Source organism: Macaca fascicularis, chromosome X (genome assembly GCF_037993035.2).
Source record: "Macaca fascicularis isolate 582-1 chromosome X, T2T-MFA8v1.1".
Lineage (NCBI taxonomy): Eukaryota > Metazoa > Chordata > Mammalia > Primates > Cercopithecidae > Macaca > Macaca fascicularis.
In genome coordinates this window covers 70000634-70019925 of record NC_088395.1, presented here as the reverse complement: position 1 = coordinate 70019925, position 19292 = coordinate 70000634, and the positions used below count along the sequence as shown (strand labels likewise).

The 19292-nt window shown below is 37.7% G+C and overlaps 1 protein-coding gene across 32 annotated transcripts in view; it reads left to right on the top strand.

Moving 5' to 3' along the window:
• SPIN4 (spindlin family member 4) overlaps positions 1-19292 on the top strand; it is a 287004-nt gene that overhangs the window by 114387 nt on the left and 153325 nt on the right. For 4 of the 32 annotated variants that reach the window (XR_012429762.1, XR_012429747.1, XR_012429748.1 and 1 more), the window contains one exon: positions 15632-15693. The exons of the other annotated variants lie outside the window; for them this stretch is intronic. The gene's annotated coding sequence lies outside the window, so the exon portion shown is untranslated. The remainder of the gene's footprint in view (positions 1-15631; positions 15694-19292) is intronic. 32 annotated transcript variants of the gene reach the window in all.

The following is a 19292-nucleotide window of genomic DNA, read 5'->3' as shown; positions in this document are numbered from 1 at the left end:
AATAATCTGTGATATCATTTTGATTTGTGTTTTAAACTGTTAATTTAATATTAGGTGTCCTAAATACCTGGTATTTGACAAACTTTCCAAAATAAAATAATAAATTCTAAAATTAAGTATTTTTTATCTTTAACTTTGGGATGTTACCAAAAGCCACTGCAGCTTCCAAAAGAGAAATAACAAATGGCCTTTTTTGATATGTTAAAATATATGGGAAGCATTGCCAAAAAAAGACATAATGTTTAATCTCCAAGTTATAGCTTTATAGATATGCTATTATATGCATTACAAAATTTTATGATATTCCTAAAATTCTGATATGTCTCAGTATAGGTTATCAGTCATAATGATGGTTATTACGTTAAATTATTGTGGACCACAGAAATAACACGATGTTCTCGTCAATTCTGCATTTAACCATGACCATATTAAGTATTGTTTACAGATAATTGCTTAATTCTGATATGTTTTCTGAAAGCTCTTTACAAGCAAGTAAAATCCTAAAGTGCTGTGTCTTCAATGAAGCTCATGAAAAGGATGGAAAGGACCCTGACAGGCACTCTTGATTATGGGATTCTAATAACTTTAGTATCGATTGAGCTGAGTAATAATTACAAGAACTCTAATAAAGAGATTAACTGGTATATAAAACTGCTAACCACAAAAGGACAAAAATTAATTGAATTCCAAGAAAATAGTTTTCCAGATGTTCATGCTAAATCAGACAGTACTGAGATTGTTGAGATCTGCAATTTCAATAAACTCAGTGGTCCACATCAAATTACCAATGATAACCCATTTAATGTACAGTGCTCTTATCTTGAACTGGAGAAGCAAAACTGATATTTTAGAGGATTTAAATCCAGTTTTAAGCATCTAATCATGCAGAGCCTAAACAGCTGCCTGGTCCTTTCAGAATCTGTAAAGCTTCCATTAAAAGCTCTGCAGTCCGTGACTCAATCATAGAAGAAATGAAATGATCCAAATTATATCTTAAAATTATTGGTATAGTGACTGTTCTAAAAGGTTAATATGGTTTCTGACCAAAGTTTGGTTTTTAAATCCATAACCCTGGGAGCATAATCAAAACTTCAGGCCATTTGAACATTTATTGAGAGATTTTAATTTCCATTTTCTTTCTTTTTTTTTTTTTTTTTGTTTTTTTTGTTTTTTACTGCTAAAATGCTTTAATAGTAACAGCATTGATATAGATGTTCCACTACAATAATAGTCTCCTTTATATGTGACCATTCCATACAAGGATCAAAGGATTATACTCGTGTGCCTACTTTTGTTCTTCATGAGGTAGGAAAGATCTAAAAATGTTTAGAAAATTTAGACAAGTTAAAAATATATTAAATGAAATTAAATGTTTTTAACATAATAGTTGGCATAAATAGTTGGCATAAATAGAAAATTGTATGGCTACCTTTATGTGTAAAAGCTTAAATCATTTTATATTGTGAGAGGTGAGGCAGGTCAAGGTCAAATCTGTGAGCTGGGAGATAACTTGCCTTTATTCAATAAGTTCCATAATAATGTATTTAACTGGAGCCAGACTTTTTAACCATGTAAAAGCAACTCAATTTGTTGGGATTTCTTTTCTTGCTTAGAAAAAGGGAAAAATTGCAATGGGATTGGCCTGTGGTTGCAGTAATTGGCCATAGAAGCAATGCAAATGGAATGGCAGGCTCTGCTGATTCTGGTTGTAGGCAGAATCAATAACTTTTAAATGTAATACCAACTAAATAGCTTGAGTGATGATAAATCCTAAGTACCCAATTTTGACTACTGCTAATCTGTAAATTTGCAAGATTTTTAAATAGCATTTCTCAAAGAGATTTACCCCAGAAGTCATTTACTTATATTTCAGACCATGGAAGGCTGTAGATGAGATTGAGACTCCAAGACAGAAAAAGATTGAATAATGCATTTGATTATTATCTACCATGAAGTGTTGTTATAAAGGAAAATAAGGCTCAGCTGTCTATAGACAGTTAAATTGTCTTCTGGTAACTGACTGGCATTTTTCTTTTCTCCAGAAGACAGAAATAGAGAAAATGAGTTTATAGTGTTTAAATGTTTGTTAGAATGGAGAACCTTGGGTCAGAAAGAATAAATCCTGGAACAAGCTCCCCAATAAATTTTTGAATCTCCATTCAGTAAGCTTTGACAATACTACAATTGCTTAAGTGTGAAACATTTGCATTTTTCATTTGCTTTTTTTATTAGCTTACGGAGTATTTTTAGAATGAGTGAGTTTTTCACCTCTCATAGTGGCCCCTTTGTCATTTCTGACTGTGCTTATTTGTATCTCTTTTCTTTATTCATCTAGTTAGTGATCTATCAATCTTCTTTATTCTGTCAAAGAACCAATTTTTGTTTCTGTTGATTTATTATCTTTTTTGATCATTATTGGTTTCAAGTCTGTTTTTTGCAATTAGAATAGCAGCCTCTGCTGGGTTTTGTTTTTCATTTGCTTGGTATATTTCTTTCTATCCATTTACTTTGAGCCTATGAATATCATTGTATGTGAGATGTGTCTCTTGAAGACAGCATATAGTTGAGTTTTGCTTCTTTGCCAACTTGCCACTCTGTGTCTTTTATGTGGGATGTTTAACCTGTTTATATTAAAGATCAACATTGATATATACTGATTGGATTCTGTCATGATTTTAGCTGGTTCTTATGCAGACTTGATTGTGTAGTTGCTTTATAGTGTTTGTGGGCTATATGCTTAAGTGTGCTTTTGTTTTAGCAGGTGTGATTTTTTTATGACCATGTTTAGAACTCTCTTAAAGATCCCTTACCCAGCAGATCTGATGATAGTGAGTTTCCTTAGCACATGCTTGTCTGAATTTCCTTAGTACGTGCTTGTCTGAAAAGGGTATTATTTCTCCTTAACTTATGAAGCATTGTTTGGCTGGATATGAAATTCTTGGTTGGAATTTCTTTTCTTTAAGAATTCTGAATATAGGTTCCCAATATTTTCTGGCTTGTAGCATTTCTGTTGAAAAGTCTGCTATTAGCTTGATGGGTGATACAGTTAGGCTTTGTGTCTCCACCCAAATCTCATCTTGAATTGTAATCCCCATAATACCCAAAACCCCAAGTGTTAAGTAATAGACCAGGTGGAGGTAATTGAATCATAGGGGCAGTTTCCCCCATGCTGTTCTCATGATAGTGAGTTCTCATGAGATCTGATGCTTTTAAAAGGGGCTCTTCCTCTTTTCTTGGCACTTCTCCTTGCTGTCGCCTTGTGAAGATGGTACCTTGCTTTGCCTTCACCTCCTGCCATGATTTTAAGCTTTCTGAGGCTTCTTCAGCCATACTGAACTGAGAGCCAATTAAACTTCTTTTTTTAAATAAATTACCCAGTCTCGGGCAGTCCTTTGTAACAGTGTGAAAATAGACTTATACAATGGGATTCCCTTTTTGGTGACCTGCCCATCTCTCTACCTGCCTTGAATATTTTTTAACATTGATTTTGGAGAATGTGATGACTGTGTATCTTAGGGATTGTCATCTTTCATAGTGTCTTGCAGGGGTTCTCTTCATTTTCTGAATTTAATGTTGACCTCTCTAGTGAGGTTCAGGTATTTTTGTGCACAGTATCCTCTAATATGTTTTTGAAGTTGCTTGATCTCTTCCTCTCTCTCAGGGATGCCAATGAGTTGTCAGTTTGGTCTCTTTACATAATCCCATATTTCTTCTAGGTTTTGTTCATTCTTCATTATTTTTTCTTTTTTAGTTTTACCTCATTGAATTGATTCAAAGCACGTCTTTGAGCTCTGATACTCTTCTCAGCTTGGTCTATTTTTTAATAATCCCAATTGTATTATGAAATTCCCATAGTGAGTTTTTCATCTCTATTAGATAGTTTGGTTTTACTAAAGTGACTATTTTATATTTCTGCTCTTGTGTTGCTTTATTGGATTCACTAGATGTTTTGGATTGTGTTTCAGCTATTCCAGAATCTCATTAATCTTCATTGCTATTCAGATACTGAATAATATGTTTATCATTCCAGCAGTTTCAGCATTAAGAACAATTGCTGGAAAGATAGTACAGTCATTTGGAGATAAGAAGACCTGCTAGTTTTTGAGATACCTGAGTTACTGTGCTGTTTTTTGGGGGGTTTTGTTTGTTTGTTTGTTTGTTTTTCTCATGTGGGTGGGCTAATCTTCTTTTTAATCTTTGAAGTTTCTGTCCTTTGGATAGGCATTTTACTTTCTTTGATGCCCTTGTGGATTTGACTGTGTTGTAAGTTGAGCTCAGTTGACTGGCTTTGCTTCACTAGATGACTGGCTTTGTTTCGCTAGATGACTGTAGGGGGCCAAGGATCAGCTCAGCACTCCTGGGCAATGTGCTGTAACTCTGGAGGCCTGGATCTAGGCACAAGGCATTGTTCTCTGGCCCTTTGAAGGTAAGAACCAACTGCATCTAAGTTTCTCTCAATCTGCTGGCAACAGCATTCTCATAGGGAGTGCCAGCAAAAGCACTTCATTGTAGCAGTGGCACTGGTGTCTGCATTCACATGCACTTGCCAACGGTGGTGGGATGTTAGGGTTTGTGTGTGCATACTTGTACTGGAGATAGCAATGCATTGGGATCCATGAACGTGCATTCACCAGCAGGAGTGCAGTAGAGTCAATGCATGCATGCTTGTCATGGTGGTGATGTGGCAGACTCCTCATGTGTTTGTATTTGTGGCAGCAGCAATGCAATGGGGTCCATGCACATGCTCTGGTGGTGTCAGGGTTGTGGCTGTGAAGTGCACATGTACATGCACCCATGGCAGAAAGGTTGTAAGTTTCAGACTTGTGTGCACACCAGCAATGCAAAGTAGGGGTTGGTGTCTGCAGGTGAGTGTACACCAACAAAGTAGTAGAGGGAAGCTGCAGGTGAGTGTGCTTGCAAAGTGGTGGGGGGATGCTTTGGGTGGGTATATGTTGGCAGAAACCCTTCTGCTGAAGCTGTCTACAGGTAGAGTCTGCCAGTGAAGAAGCTATGGCAGCAGTGACTGGGATGAACCCAAGTCGGGTGTCCAAGACTGTTCTGCCATTGAAGACAGCCAGGAAGGGATCTTGGAAGAGGTTGGCAGACAGGGGGATTCTCAGATCAAATTTGCCCTGTGCCACAGGCAAGACATTCATGTGTCTTGCCTCCTAGAGGAGCATGCCAAACCTTGGGAGATGGGCATCACTGGCTGTGCAGCCCTTCCTGTGTCAAATTCTCTGAGCTTCACACAGACTGGAGTCCTGTCCCTGCCACCTCTCCAAGCAGCTCTCCTTGCCAGCTCAAGTGTCCATGGGAGTCATGAGGTCTCTGGCAGTTTGGATTCTGGATGTCTTTGGTGAGATTAGGCCACTTCTTGGCTACTTAACATACCAGTTCCCTAGGAGCCAATGGGATCATGAATGAGTCCTGTTGCTTGCCAGCCCTGTGCAGGGTTTCCAGCTTCCTTTTCCCTCAGCTCATGATCTGCATCCTGCCTCTGTACACACTCAGTGCCTTCCTTCTGAAGATCTGTTCAGAGTGTGCTGGTCTTCTTAATGGTCTGGTCTCTTGGTGAGAAATGCTCTTTCTGGCTGCATATTTTGGCTATCTTGGATCTTCTTGGTTCTCTTAATACTAAATTGGTGGACACAATTCTAAAGATGGCCAAATAAGAACAGCTCCAGTCTACAGCTCCCAGCATAAGTGACGCAGATGATGGGTGATTTCTGCATTTCAAACTTAGGTACCAGGTTCATCTCACTGGGGCTTTTCAGACAATGGATGCAGCCCATGGAGTGTGAGCCAAAGCAAGGAAGGGCATTGCCTTACCCGGGAAGCACAAGGGGTCGAAGAATTCCCTTTCCTAGCCAAGGGAAGCCATGACAGACGGTACCTGGAAAATTGGGACACTCCCACCCTAATACTGCACTTTTCCAATGGTCTTAGCAAACAGCACACCAGGAGATTATTTCCCACACCTGGCTTGGAGGGTCCCATGCCCATGGAGCCTCGCTCACTGCTAGCATGGCAGTCTGAAATTGAACTGCAAGGTGGCAGCAAGGCTGGGGGAGGGGCGTCCACCATTGCTGAGGCTTGAGTAGGTAAACAAAGCAGCCTGGAAGCTCAAACTGGGTGGAGCCCACCACAGCTCAAGGAGGCCTGCCTACCTCTATAGACTTCACCTCTGGGGGTAGGGCATAGCTGAACAAAAGGCAGCAGAAACTTCTGCAGACTTAAACATCCCTGTCTGACAGCTTTAAAGAGAGTAGTGGTTCTCCCAGCATGGAGTTTGAGATCCGAGAATGGAGAGACTGCTTCCTCAAGTGGTCCCTGACCCCCGAGTAGCCTAACTGGGAGACACTTCCCAGTAGGGGCTGACTGACAACTCGTACAGCTGGGTGCCCCACTTAGATGAAGCTTCCAGAGGAAGGATCAGGCAGCAACATTTGCCATTCTGCAATATTTGCTGTTCTGCAGCCTCTGCTGGTGATACTCAGGCAAACAGGATCTGAGTGAACCTCCAGCAAACTCTGACAGACCTGCAGCTGAGGGTCCTAACTGTTAGAAGGAAAACTAACAAGCAGAAAGGACATCCACACCAACCATCTGTGAGTCACCATTATCAAAGACCAAAGGTAGATAAAACCACAAAGATGGGGAGAAACCAGAGCAGAAAAGCTGAAAATTCTAAATATCAGAGTGCCTCTTCTCCTCCAAAGGAATGCAGCTCCTCACCAGCAATGGAACAAAGCTGGATGGAGAATGATTTGACAAGAGAAGAAGGCTTCAGACAATCGGTAATAACAAACTTCTCTGAGCTAAAGGAGGATGTTCAAACCCATCGAAAAGAAGGTAAAAACCTTGAAAAAATATTAGACAAATGTCTAACTAGAATGAACAGCATACAGGAGACCTTAAATGATCTGATGGAGCTGAAAACCATGGCAAAAGAATTACATGATGCATGCACAAGGTTCACTAGCTGATACAATCAACTGGAAGAAATGGTATCAGTGATGGAAGATCAAATGAATGAAATGAAGCAAGAAGAGAAGTTTAGAGAAAAAAGAGCAAAAAGAAATGAACAACCCTCCAAGAAATATGGTACTATGTGAAAAGACCAAATCTACGTCCGATTGGTGTACCTGAAAGTGACAGGGAGAATGGAACCAAGTTGGAAAACACTCTGCAAGATATTATGGGGGAAAACTTCCCCAATGTAGAAAGACAGGCCAACATTCAAATTCAAGAAAAACAGAGAACGCCACAAAGATACTTCTTGAGAAGAGCAACTCCAAAACACATAATTGTCAGACTCACCAAAGTTGAAATGAAGGAAAAAGTGTTGAGGGCAGCCATAGAGAAAGGTCGGGTTACCCACAAAGGGAAGCCCGTCAGAATAACAGCTGATCTCTTGGCAGAAACTCTACAAGCCAGAAGAGAATGGGGGCCACTATTCAACATTCCTAAATGAAACAATTTTCTGTCTAGAATTTCATATCCAGCCAAACTACACTTCGTAAGAGAAGCAGAAATAAAATCCTTTACAGACAAGCAAATGCTGAGAGATTTTGTCACCACCAGGCCTGCCCTGCAAGAGCTCCTAAAAGAAGCATTAAACATGGAAAGGAACAACCGGTACCAGCCACTGCAAAAACATGCCAAATTGTAAAGACTATCGATGCTAGGAAGAAACTGCATCAACTAATGAGCAAAATAACCAGCTAACATCATAATGACAGAATCAAATTCACATATAACAATATTAACCTTAAATGTAAATGGGCTAAATGCTCCAATTAAAAGACACAGACTGGCAAATTGGATAAAGAGTCAAGACCAATCAGTGTGCTGTATTCACGAGACCCATCTCACGTGCAGAGACGCACATAGGCTCAAAATAAAGGGATGGAGGAAGATCTACCAAGCAAATAGAAAACACAAAAGGAAGGGGTTGCAATCCTAGTCTCTAATGAAACAGACTCTAAACCAACCAAGATCAAAAGAGACAAAGAAGGCCATTACAAAATGGTAAAGGAATCAATTCAACAAGAAGAGCTATCATAAATATATATGCACCCAATACAGGGCTCTCAAGTTCATAAAGGAAGTCCTTAGAGACCTACAAAGAGACCAAGACTCCCACACAGTAACAATGGGAGACTTTAAAACTCCACTGTCAACATTAGAGAGATCACTAAGACAGAAAGTTAACAAGGATGTGCAGGAATTGAACTCAGCTCTGCACCAAGCAGACCTAATAGACATCTACAGAACTCTCCACCCCAAATCAACAGAGTATACATTCTTCTTAGTACCACATCACACTTATTCCAAAATTGACCACATAGTTGGAAGTAAAGAACTCCTCAGCAAATGCAAAAGAACAGAAATTATAAAAACCTGTCTCTCAGACCACAGTGCAATCAAACTAGAACTCAGCATTAAGAAACTCACTCAAAACCACTCAACTACATGGAAACCGAACAACCTGCTCCTGAATGACTACTGGGTACATAATGAAATGAAGGCAGAAATAAGGACGTTCTTTGAAACCAATGAGAACGAGGACACAACCTACCAGAATCTCTGGGACACATTTAAAGCAGTATGTAGAGGGAAGCTTACAGCACTAAATGCCCACAAGAGAAAGCAGGAAAGATCTAAAATTGACACCCTAACATCACAATTAAAAGAACTAGAGAAGCAAGAGCAAACAAATTCAAAAGCTAGCAGAAAACAAGAAATAACTAAGATTAGAGCAGAACTGAAGGAGATAGAGACACAAAAACCCCTTCAAAAAATCAATGAATCAAGGAGCTGGTTTTTTGAAAAATCACCAAAATTGATAGGCCACTAGCACGACTAATAAAGAAGAAAAGAGAAGAATCAAATAGGTGCGATAAAAAATGAAAAAGGGGATATCACAGCCCATCCCACAGAAACACAAACTACCATCAGAGAATACTATAAACACCTCTATGCAAATAAACTAGAAAATCTAGAAGAAATGGATAAATTCCTGGACACATACAGCCTCCCAAGACTAAGCCAGGAAGAAGTTGAATCCCTGAATAGACCAATAACAGGCCCTGAAATTGAGGCAATAATTAATAGCCTACCAACAGAAAAAGTCCAGGACCAGACAGATTCATAGGCAAATTATACCAGAGGTACAAAGAGGAACTGGTGCCATTCCTTCTGAAAATATTCCAATCAATACAAAAAGAGAGAATCCTCCCTAACTCATTTTATGACGGCAGTATCATCCTGATACCAAAGCCTGGCAGAGACAAACACAAAAAAGAGAATTTTAGACTAATAACCCTGATGAATATCGATGCAAAAATCCTCAATAAAATACTGGCAAACCCGATCCAGCAGCACATCAAAAAGCTTATTCACTACGATCAAGTTGGCTTCATCCCTGGGATGCAAGGCTGGTTCAACATACACAAATCAATAAACATAATCCATCGTATAAACAGAACCAAAGACAAAAAACACATGATTATCTCAATAGATGCAAAAAAGGCCTTTGACAAAATTCAACAGCCCTTCATGCTAAAAACTCTCAGTAAACTAAGTATTTATGGGACATATCTCAAAATAATAAGAGCTATTTATGACAAACCCACAGCCAGTATCATACTGAATGGGCAAAAACTGGAAACATTGACTTTGAAAACTGGCACAGGACAGGGATGACCCCTCTCACGACTTCTATTCAACATAGTGTTGGAAGATCTGGCCAGGGCAGTTAGGCAGGAGAAAGAAATAAAGGGTATTCAATTAGGAAAAGAAGAAGTCAAATTGTCCCTGTTTGCAGATGACATGATTGTATATTTAGAAAACCCCATCGTCTCAGCTCAAAATCCCGTTAAGCTGATAGGCAACTTTAGCAAATTCTCAGGATACAAATCAATGTGCAAAATTCACAAGCATTCGTATACACCAATAACAGACAAACAGGGAGCCAAATCATGAGTGAACTCTCATTCACAATGGCTACAAAGAGAATAAAACACCTAGGAATCCAACTTACAAGGGATGAGAAGGACCTCTTCAAGAAGAACTACAAACCACTGCTCAATGGAAGAATATTCCATGCTCATGGATAGGAAGAATCAAAATCGTGAAAATGGCAATACTACCCAAAGTAATTTATAGATTCAATACCATCCCTATCAAGCTACCAATGACTTTCTTCACAGAATTGGAAAAAACTATTTTAAAGTTCATATGGAACCAAAAAAGAGCCCACATTGCGAAGACAATCCTAAGCCAAAAGAAGAAAGCTGGAGGCATCATGCTACCTGACTTCAAACTGTACTACAAGTCTACAGTAACCAAAACAGCATGGTACTGGTAGCAAAACAGAGATACAGACCAATGGAACAGAACAGAGTCCTCAGAAATAATACCACACATCTACAGCCATCTGATCTGTGACAAACCTGACAAAAACTAGAAATGGGGAAAGGATTTCCTATTTAATAAATGGTGCTGGGACAACTGGCTAGCCATGTGTAGAAAACTGAATCTGGATCCCTTCCTTACACCTTATACAAAAATTAATTCAAGATGTATTAGAGACTTAAATGTTAGACCTAAAACCATAGAAACCCTAGAAGAAAACTAGGCAATACCATTCAGGACATAGGCATGGGCAAGGACTTCATGTCTAAAACACCAAAAGCAATGACAACAAAAGCCAAAATTGACAAGTAGGATCTAATTAAACTAAAGAGCTTCTGCATGGCAAAAAAAACTACCATCAGAGTGAACAGGCAACCTACAGAATGGGAGAAAAGTTTTGTAATCTACTCATCTGACAAAGGGCTAATATCCAGATTCTACAAAGAACTCAAACAAATTTACAAGAAAAAAACAACCCCATCAAAATGTGGGTGAAGGATTTGAACAGACACTTCTCAAAAGAAGACATTTATGCAGCCAACAGACACATGAAAAAATGCTCATCATCACTGACCATCAGAGAAATGCAAATCAAAACCACAATGAGATACCATCTCACACCAGTTAGAATGGCATTCATTAAAAAGTCAGGAAGTAACCAGTGCTGCAGAGGATGTGGAGAAATAGGAACACTTTTACACTGTTGATGGGACCATAAACTAGTTCAACCATTGTGGAAGACAGTGTGGCGATTCCTCAAGGATCTAGAACTAGAAATACCATTTGACCCAGCCATCGCATTACTGGGTATATACCCAGTATATACCCAAAGGATTATAAATCATGCTGCTATAAACACACATGCACATGTATGTTTATTGTGTCACAATTCACAATAGCAAAGACTTGGAACCAACCCAAATGTCCATCAATGATAGACTGGTTTAAGAAAATGTGACACATATACACCATGGAATACTATGCAGCCATAAAAAGAGATGAGTTCATGTCCTTTGTGGGGACATGGATGAAGCTGGAAACCATCATTCTCAGCAAACTATCGCAAGGACCAAAAACCAAACACCGCATGTTCTCACTCATAGGTGGAATTGAATAATGAGAATACTTGGACACAGGAAAGGGAACATCACACACTGTGGCCTGTCATAGGGTGGGGGGCGGGGGGAGGGATAGCATTAGGAGATATACCTAATGTAAATGATGAGTTAATGGGTGCAGCACACCAACATGGCACATGTATACATATGTAACAAACCTGCACGTTGTGCACATGTACCCTAGAACTTAAAGTATAATTTTAAAAAATTCTAGAAAGTAAAAATCCATTCCATTAAAAAAAATACTATATTAGTAAATGTACATGTTTCCTGAGTTCCACAAGCTGTCCTGCCCAATTAAAGCTAAGTTGGGAGCTATGGGAATTCTGACACATAGCTGGACACTCAGAAGTACAGGTTGAAGCAGGGAGATTCCTGTGAGATGGAGGCCTCAACCTGTGAGGGCTCCATCTCACAAGATTTAGCACACTAGATCTTGTGAGATATGATCTTGTGCTATCTCACAAGATCTGACACTATTTAGCCCAACTCAATACTCTCAGAATTGAATTGAATAATAGAATACCCAGTAGGTGTCCACTGAAGAATTGCTTGGTGTGTAGGGAAATAATCCTTGCATATTAGTAGATGTGCAGTATTCTGTGCTGTGTCAGATGAGCATAGAGGGAAAAAAAGTTTGTATTTTCCTCTAAGTTTCTCTGAAATCCCTTTCAAAACCACAACAGTCTTGTCTTTGCAGAAACATGGAAGCTGATCATAAAATTGGAAAATTGGGGCTCAGTATTGCCAAAACAATCTAGACAGAGCAGAGGAAATTTGGAGAACCACACTTCCTGTTTTCACAAATTACTACAAAGCTATAGTAGTTAATACAAAGTGCTACTGTCATAAGGGTAGACCTATATAAGGTAATATAATAGAATTCGGAGTCCAGAAATTAACCCATGCATTAATGTTCAATTGATCTTAGAAAGGAGTGCCAGGACCATTTAATGGGGAAGGAATAGACTTTTCAACAAATGGTCCTGGATCAAATGGATATGCACATAAAAAATAATGGAGTTGCACTCATATTTCAAATGTATAGAAATTAACTAAAAGTAGATCAAAGACTTGAATGGGAGAGATAAAAGTATAAAATTTTTAGATAAAAAATGAAAATTTTAATGACATTTGATTAGGCACCTTTTTTTCTAAACTCTCTATGTTACTTTCAATTATGCAGTAATCATTTTGTCCTACCATTAAATATTATTTTAAAATATTATTTTAATGACAGTATACTAGTCGTTCCTCTTAATATAACTTATTTAATCATTTCCCTATTATTGGGCATTTATAAATTTTTGAAAATTTTCTTATCATAGTGTTTTGATGAAAAATGGTACACATCAAACTGTTTGTATTTCCATTTATAAAAATTTATAAAAGATTCCCAAAAGCAAAATAACTTACATTAACTTTTTTTTTAAGGTGGAGGTAGTATGGAAAAAAATATATTTTTTTTCTGTTTTTTTAAATTATACTTTATGTCACTCATAGGTGGGAATTGAACAATGAGAACACTTGGATACAGGAAGGGGAATACCACACACTGGGGCCTGTTGTGGGGTGGGGGGAGTGGGGAGGGATAGCATTAGAAGATATACCTAATGTAAATGATGAGTTAATCGTTGCAGCACACCAACATGACACATGGATAACATATGTAACAAACCTTCACGTTGTGCCCATGTACCCTAGGCACCTTTTTGAAGTATGACACAAAGATCAAGCAAGAAATGACAAAATAGATAACTTTGACTTCAAAATTTATTTTGTACATTGAAGGACACTATCATGAAGAGACAATCTACAGAATTAGAGAAAATATTTTCAAACCATCAATATATCTGATTAGAGTCTAGTGAACATAACATATAATGAACACTTAAGATAACAATAAAAAGAGAAAAATAAAAATAATTTGGTCAATTAAAGAACAACCAAATTATTTGAATAGATACTTCTCCAAAGAAGACACATATATATATGACAAATTAACACACAAAAATATGTTCAACATCATTAATCATATAGGGAAATGCAAACCAATAAGATGCTCTTATATCCACTGGGATGGCTAGAAATATTTTAATAAGGAAATAAATGGCATTGGTGATTTGGCAAAATTTGAATCCTCATATATTGAAGGAGGGAATGTAAAATAGTGCAGCCGCTATGGAAAATACTTTCACAGTTTATAAAATAATTCTCTGTAGGATGCCAATGTGACCTATCAATTCTAATCCTAACTCTATAACCATAAGAATTGAAACCATATGTTCAAACAAAATCTTGTACACAAAAAAAATGTCTATCAATGGTTAAACAAAATGTGGTACAGCAAAACAATAATATATTGGGCCATAAAATTAAATTAATTACTGATATGTGCTCCAAAATGGATGAATGTTGAAAAGATGCTCCTTGGAAGAAAAAGGATGTCAAGAGTAGGCAATTTCATGGAGCCAGAAAGTAGATAAATGTTTGCCAATGACTTAGAGATGAAGATTATTGAGAGTATACGTTAATGAACATGGGAGTATGGAAATATTCTCTAATTAGATTGTGGTAATAGTTGCACAACATTGTGAATATACTGAAAACTGCTGAAGTTCACATTTTAAAATAGTAAAATTTATGTTACATATCAATAATAGAAAATAGAAAAATAATATACTCTAATATATTTCACATTGTACATGCATACCAGTAGGCTGTATGACTGTATTCATTTTATTTTATTTGTATAAACTTATGGGGTACCAGTGTAATAATGTTACATGGATATATTGTATAGTGGTGAAGTCAGGGCTTTTATTATATCCATCACCAGAATAATGTACATTTTATCCACTAATTAATGTTTCATCTTCCAAATCCCCATCCTTGAGTCTACATTGTGTATTATTCTACACTCTAAGTCCATGTTTACATGTCGTTTATCTCCTACTTATAAGTGAGAACATGAGGTATCTGTCTTCCTGTGTCTTACTTCCTGGGCCTCTTGAAGACAGCATAGTCTTAGGTCTTGTTTCTTTATTTACCTTGCCACTCTATGACTTTTAATTGGGGCATTTAGCATATTTACATTCAAAGTTACTATTGATGTGTGGATTTGATTCTGTCATCATATTATTAGCTGGTTATTTTGCAGACTTATTTATGTTGTTGCTTATAGTGTCACTGGTGTGTTTTTACATCAGTGTCTTTTTTTTAGTGACTGGTAACTGTTTTTCTTTTCCACATTTAGTGCTTCCTTCAGGAGCTCTTATAAGGCAGGTCTGCTGATAACAAACTCCCTCTGCATTTGCTTGTCTGAAAAGGATTTTATTTCTCCATCGCTTATGAAGCATAGTTTGGATGGATATGAAATTCTGGGTTTGGAATTTTTTTTAAGAATGTTGAATATTGGTCCTCAATCTCTTCTAGTTTGTAGGGTTTCTGCTGAGAGGTCTGCTGTTAGTCTAATGGACTTCTTTTTGTAGGTGACCTGATCTTTCTCTCTAGCTGCCATTAACAATTTTTTTTTTTATTTGACCTTGGAGAATTCAATGATTATGTTTCTTGGGGATGATCTCCTTGTAAAGTATCTAACTGGTTCTCTGCATTTCCTGAATTTAAATGGTCACCTTTCTATCTAGGTTGAGGAAGTTCTTATGGATGATATCCTGAAATATGTTTTCCAAGTGATTCCATTCTCACTATCTCTTTCATTGCATCGTAGATTTGGTCTCTTTACATAATCCCATACTTCCCAAAGGTTTTGCTCATTCCTTTGCATTCTATATTTGTATGTTCTTGTTTGTCTGTCTTATTCCAAAAGGATAGGCTTCATGCTCTGAGATTCTTTCTTTCCACTTGGTCTATTCTGCCACTGATACTTATGATTGCATTGTGAAGTTCTCATAGTGTGTTTTTCATCTCTATCAGGACAGTAATGTTATTTCCTATACTGGTTATTTTGTCTGTCAACTTCTGAATTGTTTTATCATGATCTTTAGCTTCCTTGGATTGGGTTTCAGTGTACTCCTGTAGCTCAATGATCTTCATTCCTATTCATATTCTGAATTATATTTTTGTCCTTTCAGCCATCTCAACCTGGTTCAGGACTCTTGCAGGAGAGGTGATGTGGTCATTTGGAGGACAGAAGGTACCCGGGCTTTTTGAGTTGTCAGGATTCTTGGGTTGATTCTTTCTCTTCTTTCTGTGCTTATCTTCCTACAATCTTTGCTGTTGCTTTCTTTATTTTATCCTATCTAATTACTTTGAGGGCTTGATTGTGGTATAAGTTGGATGCAGCTGTTGATTAAAAGAGTCAAACTCCATAAAATATTTAAAGAGATTTGTCCTGAGCCTAATATGAGTGACCATGGCCTGTGATACAGCTCTCAGGAGGCCCCGAGAGCATGTGTCCCAGGTGGTTGGGGTGCAGCTTGGTTTTATACATTTTAGGGAGGCATGAAACATCAGTAATACATTTGAGAAATACTTTGGTTTGGTCTAGAAAGGCAGGAAAATTCGAAGAAGGGGCTTCCAGGCTATAGGTAAATTTAAACATTTTCTTGTTTACTATTGGTCGAGTTTGTGTGAAGACCTGGGATTAATAGAAAGGAAATGTTCAGGTTAAGATAAAAGATTATGGAGACCAAGGTTTCTGAAGTCTCATAGTGGCTGCCCTTAGAGACAATAGATGACAAATATTCCCTATTCAGATCTTTAAAAGGTGCTAGAATCTCAGTTAATATCTTCAGGATTGGGAGGGCCTGGAAGAAAAAGATCTAGCTGTATTATTAGAGAGTTTTTGCATATGCAAATTTCCCCCATAAAGGATGACTTTGAAGGGCCATTTCAAAATATGACAAAGAAGCATTTTGGGATAAAATATTGTGATTTTCTTCTTTGTCACATAAGGTTATGCGAGAGTCAGATTGGAAAGTAAGTCACGATATGTAGGGTTAAATAAAACCCATCAGATGATAATTTATAGTTTGTAGGGCATGATTCCTCAGATCCCTTACATAGGAATTTGGATAAGATTAAGAAAACAATCAGATCTTAGTCCTTACAGCCAACTGGCTTCATTTCTGAAAGATTTTAGGTGGCCAGCGCTTACCTCCCAACTTTTGGACTACATTCTCTAACTGTGGGGAACTTGTATTGGGTCTCAACTTTGTTCCCTGCCTCCTTGAATTTAGGAATTTACTGCATAATGAGGGTCAAGGTGCTCCTGGACTGCTTTTCACTACACTCCAATGGGTAGTGTCAGCCAAAGCGTTTTATAGTATGTTTACAGCCAGATCCTTCCTCATTCACACATGCCAGCAGCAGCAGTAGCAGCAGCTGCAGCAGTGTGGTAAGTTGGTCCCAGGGTGCCTGCCTCCCTGCAAATATTTACCACAGTGGTAAAGGCAATGCAGGGTGGGAGGGAGGTACAGGCAGCCCCTGATGGTGGCCATTGTCATGCTGGCAATGTTGTTGGCTCAGATGTTAGCTCATGGGGCACGTGGTCATGCTGGAGATGGTGCTGGCTCAAGGGTGGGCTTCTGGCAGGCACAAGTCTGGGTGCCTTCTTAGTGCTCCACAATCAGGAGTGGCTGCTCAGGGCAGGGAAGTATCCACTGTTTTCTGTTGAGTGTTAGTGCAAGAGTAAGGTACTGGCAGGGGTGGGACTGGCTGGCTCTGTGTCTGCCAAGGCTCTATTTACAATGGTGTTTGGTGAGTGGAGGGGGTCATACTGCATTCCTGCACACTGGCAGGGCAAGGAAAGCTGTGCAGAAGCTTCTTAGTTTAAGTGCCATTTGTCTCTTTCTGATTTTGTTGCCCATCCTATTGATTTCTTAATCATTAATCATTTGCCTAAACTAATATCCAGAAGAGATTTTCCTGGATTCCCTTCTAGTATTTAATAGTTTCATTCATGTCTCATATTAAAGTCTTTTTTTTTTTTTTTTTAAAGAGTCTCTCTGTTGCCCATGCTGTAGTGCAGCAATTTTGGCTCACTACAACCTTGACCTCGTGGGCTTATGTAATCCTCTCACCCCAGCCTCCCAAGTAACTGGGACTACAGGTGTGCACCAACATGCCTGGCTAATGTTTGTATCTTTTTTGTAGAAATGGAGTTTTGCCATGTTGCCCAGGCTGGTCTCAAACTCCTGGACTCAAGCAATCTTCCCGCCTCAGCCTCCCAAAGTGCTAGGATTACAGGCATGAACCACTGCACCCAGTTGTATTTAAGTATTTAATCCATCCACCCTGAGTTGATTTTTGTATATAGTGAGAGATTGGACTCCAATTTCATTCATCTAAATATGACAATCTAATTCTTCCACCACCATTGATTGAAAAGAGTGTCATTCTTCAATGTATGTTCTTGTCAACTTTGTCAGAGATCAGTTGACTGTAGACATGTGGCTTTATTTCTGGGTCCTCTACTCTGATCCATTAACATATGTGTCCATTTTCATACCAGTTTCATGCTGTTTGGTTACTATAGCCTTGTAGTATAATTTGAAGTCAGGTAATGTGATGCCTCCATCTTTGTTCTTTTCACTTAGGATTGCTTTGGCCATTTACACACTTTTCTGGTTTTGTGTGAATGTCACTATTGTTTTACTAATTCTGTGAAAGAATAACATTTATATTTTGACATGATTGGATTTAATCTCTAGATTGTTTGGGTCAGTATGGTCATTTTAACTATATTAATTTTTCCAATTCATGAGCATGAGATGTTTTTCCATTTGTATTATCTATAATTTATTTTGTCAGTGTTTTGCAGTTTTTCTTTCACCTTCTTGGTTAAATATATTCCTGAGTATTATTGTAGATATTGTGAATGGAATTTCCTTCTTGAGTTGGTTCTCAGCTAAGATTATTGTTGTATAAATAGGATACTGATTTTTATACCTTTCTTTTGTATCCTAAATCTGTATTGAACTATATGTCAAGTCTAGGAGATTTTTGTTTGAATCTTTAGGATTTTATAGATATATAAGCATAACATCTGCAAATAGCAATAATATTACTTCCTCTTGTCCAACTTAGATGGCTTTTATTTCTTTCTCTTTCCTGAATGCTCTGGCTAGGACTTTTAGTTCTATATTTAGTATGAGTGGCGAAAGTTGCATTCTTGACTTATTTAAGTTCTTAGAGGAAAAGCTTTCAATTTTTCTCTATTGACTATGATGTTGGTTTTGCATTTCTTGTATATGGTCTTTGTCATTTTGAGTTATGTTCTTTTTATAGTTTATTGAGCGTTTTACATGAAGGGATGCTAAATTTTATGAAAAGTTTTCTTTGAGTATATTGAGATGATCATATGATTTTTATTCTCAATTATTTTTATATAATGTATCACATATATTGATGTGTGTATATTGAACCATCCTTTCATCTATGTTATAAAACCCACTTGATCATTGTGTAGTATCTCTGAGCTGTGCTGTTGGATTTGGTTCACTAGTATTTTGTTGAGGATTTTTGCTTCAGTGTTCATCAGTGTTATTGGTCTGTACTTTTTCTGGTTTCTATTTTCTATGTCCTTGTTTGGTTTTTATATCAGGATGATACTGGCTTCATAGATTGAAGTAAGGGAACTTCTCTCCTCCTCACATTTTTGGAACAATTTCAGGAGTATTGGTATTAATTGTTCTTTGTAGGTTTGGTAGAATTCAGTTGTGAATCTGTATGGGTATGGATTTTTTTGCTTTGTTTTTTTTTTTTTGTTTTTTTTTTTTTTTTTTTTTTTTT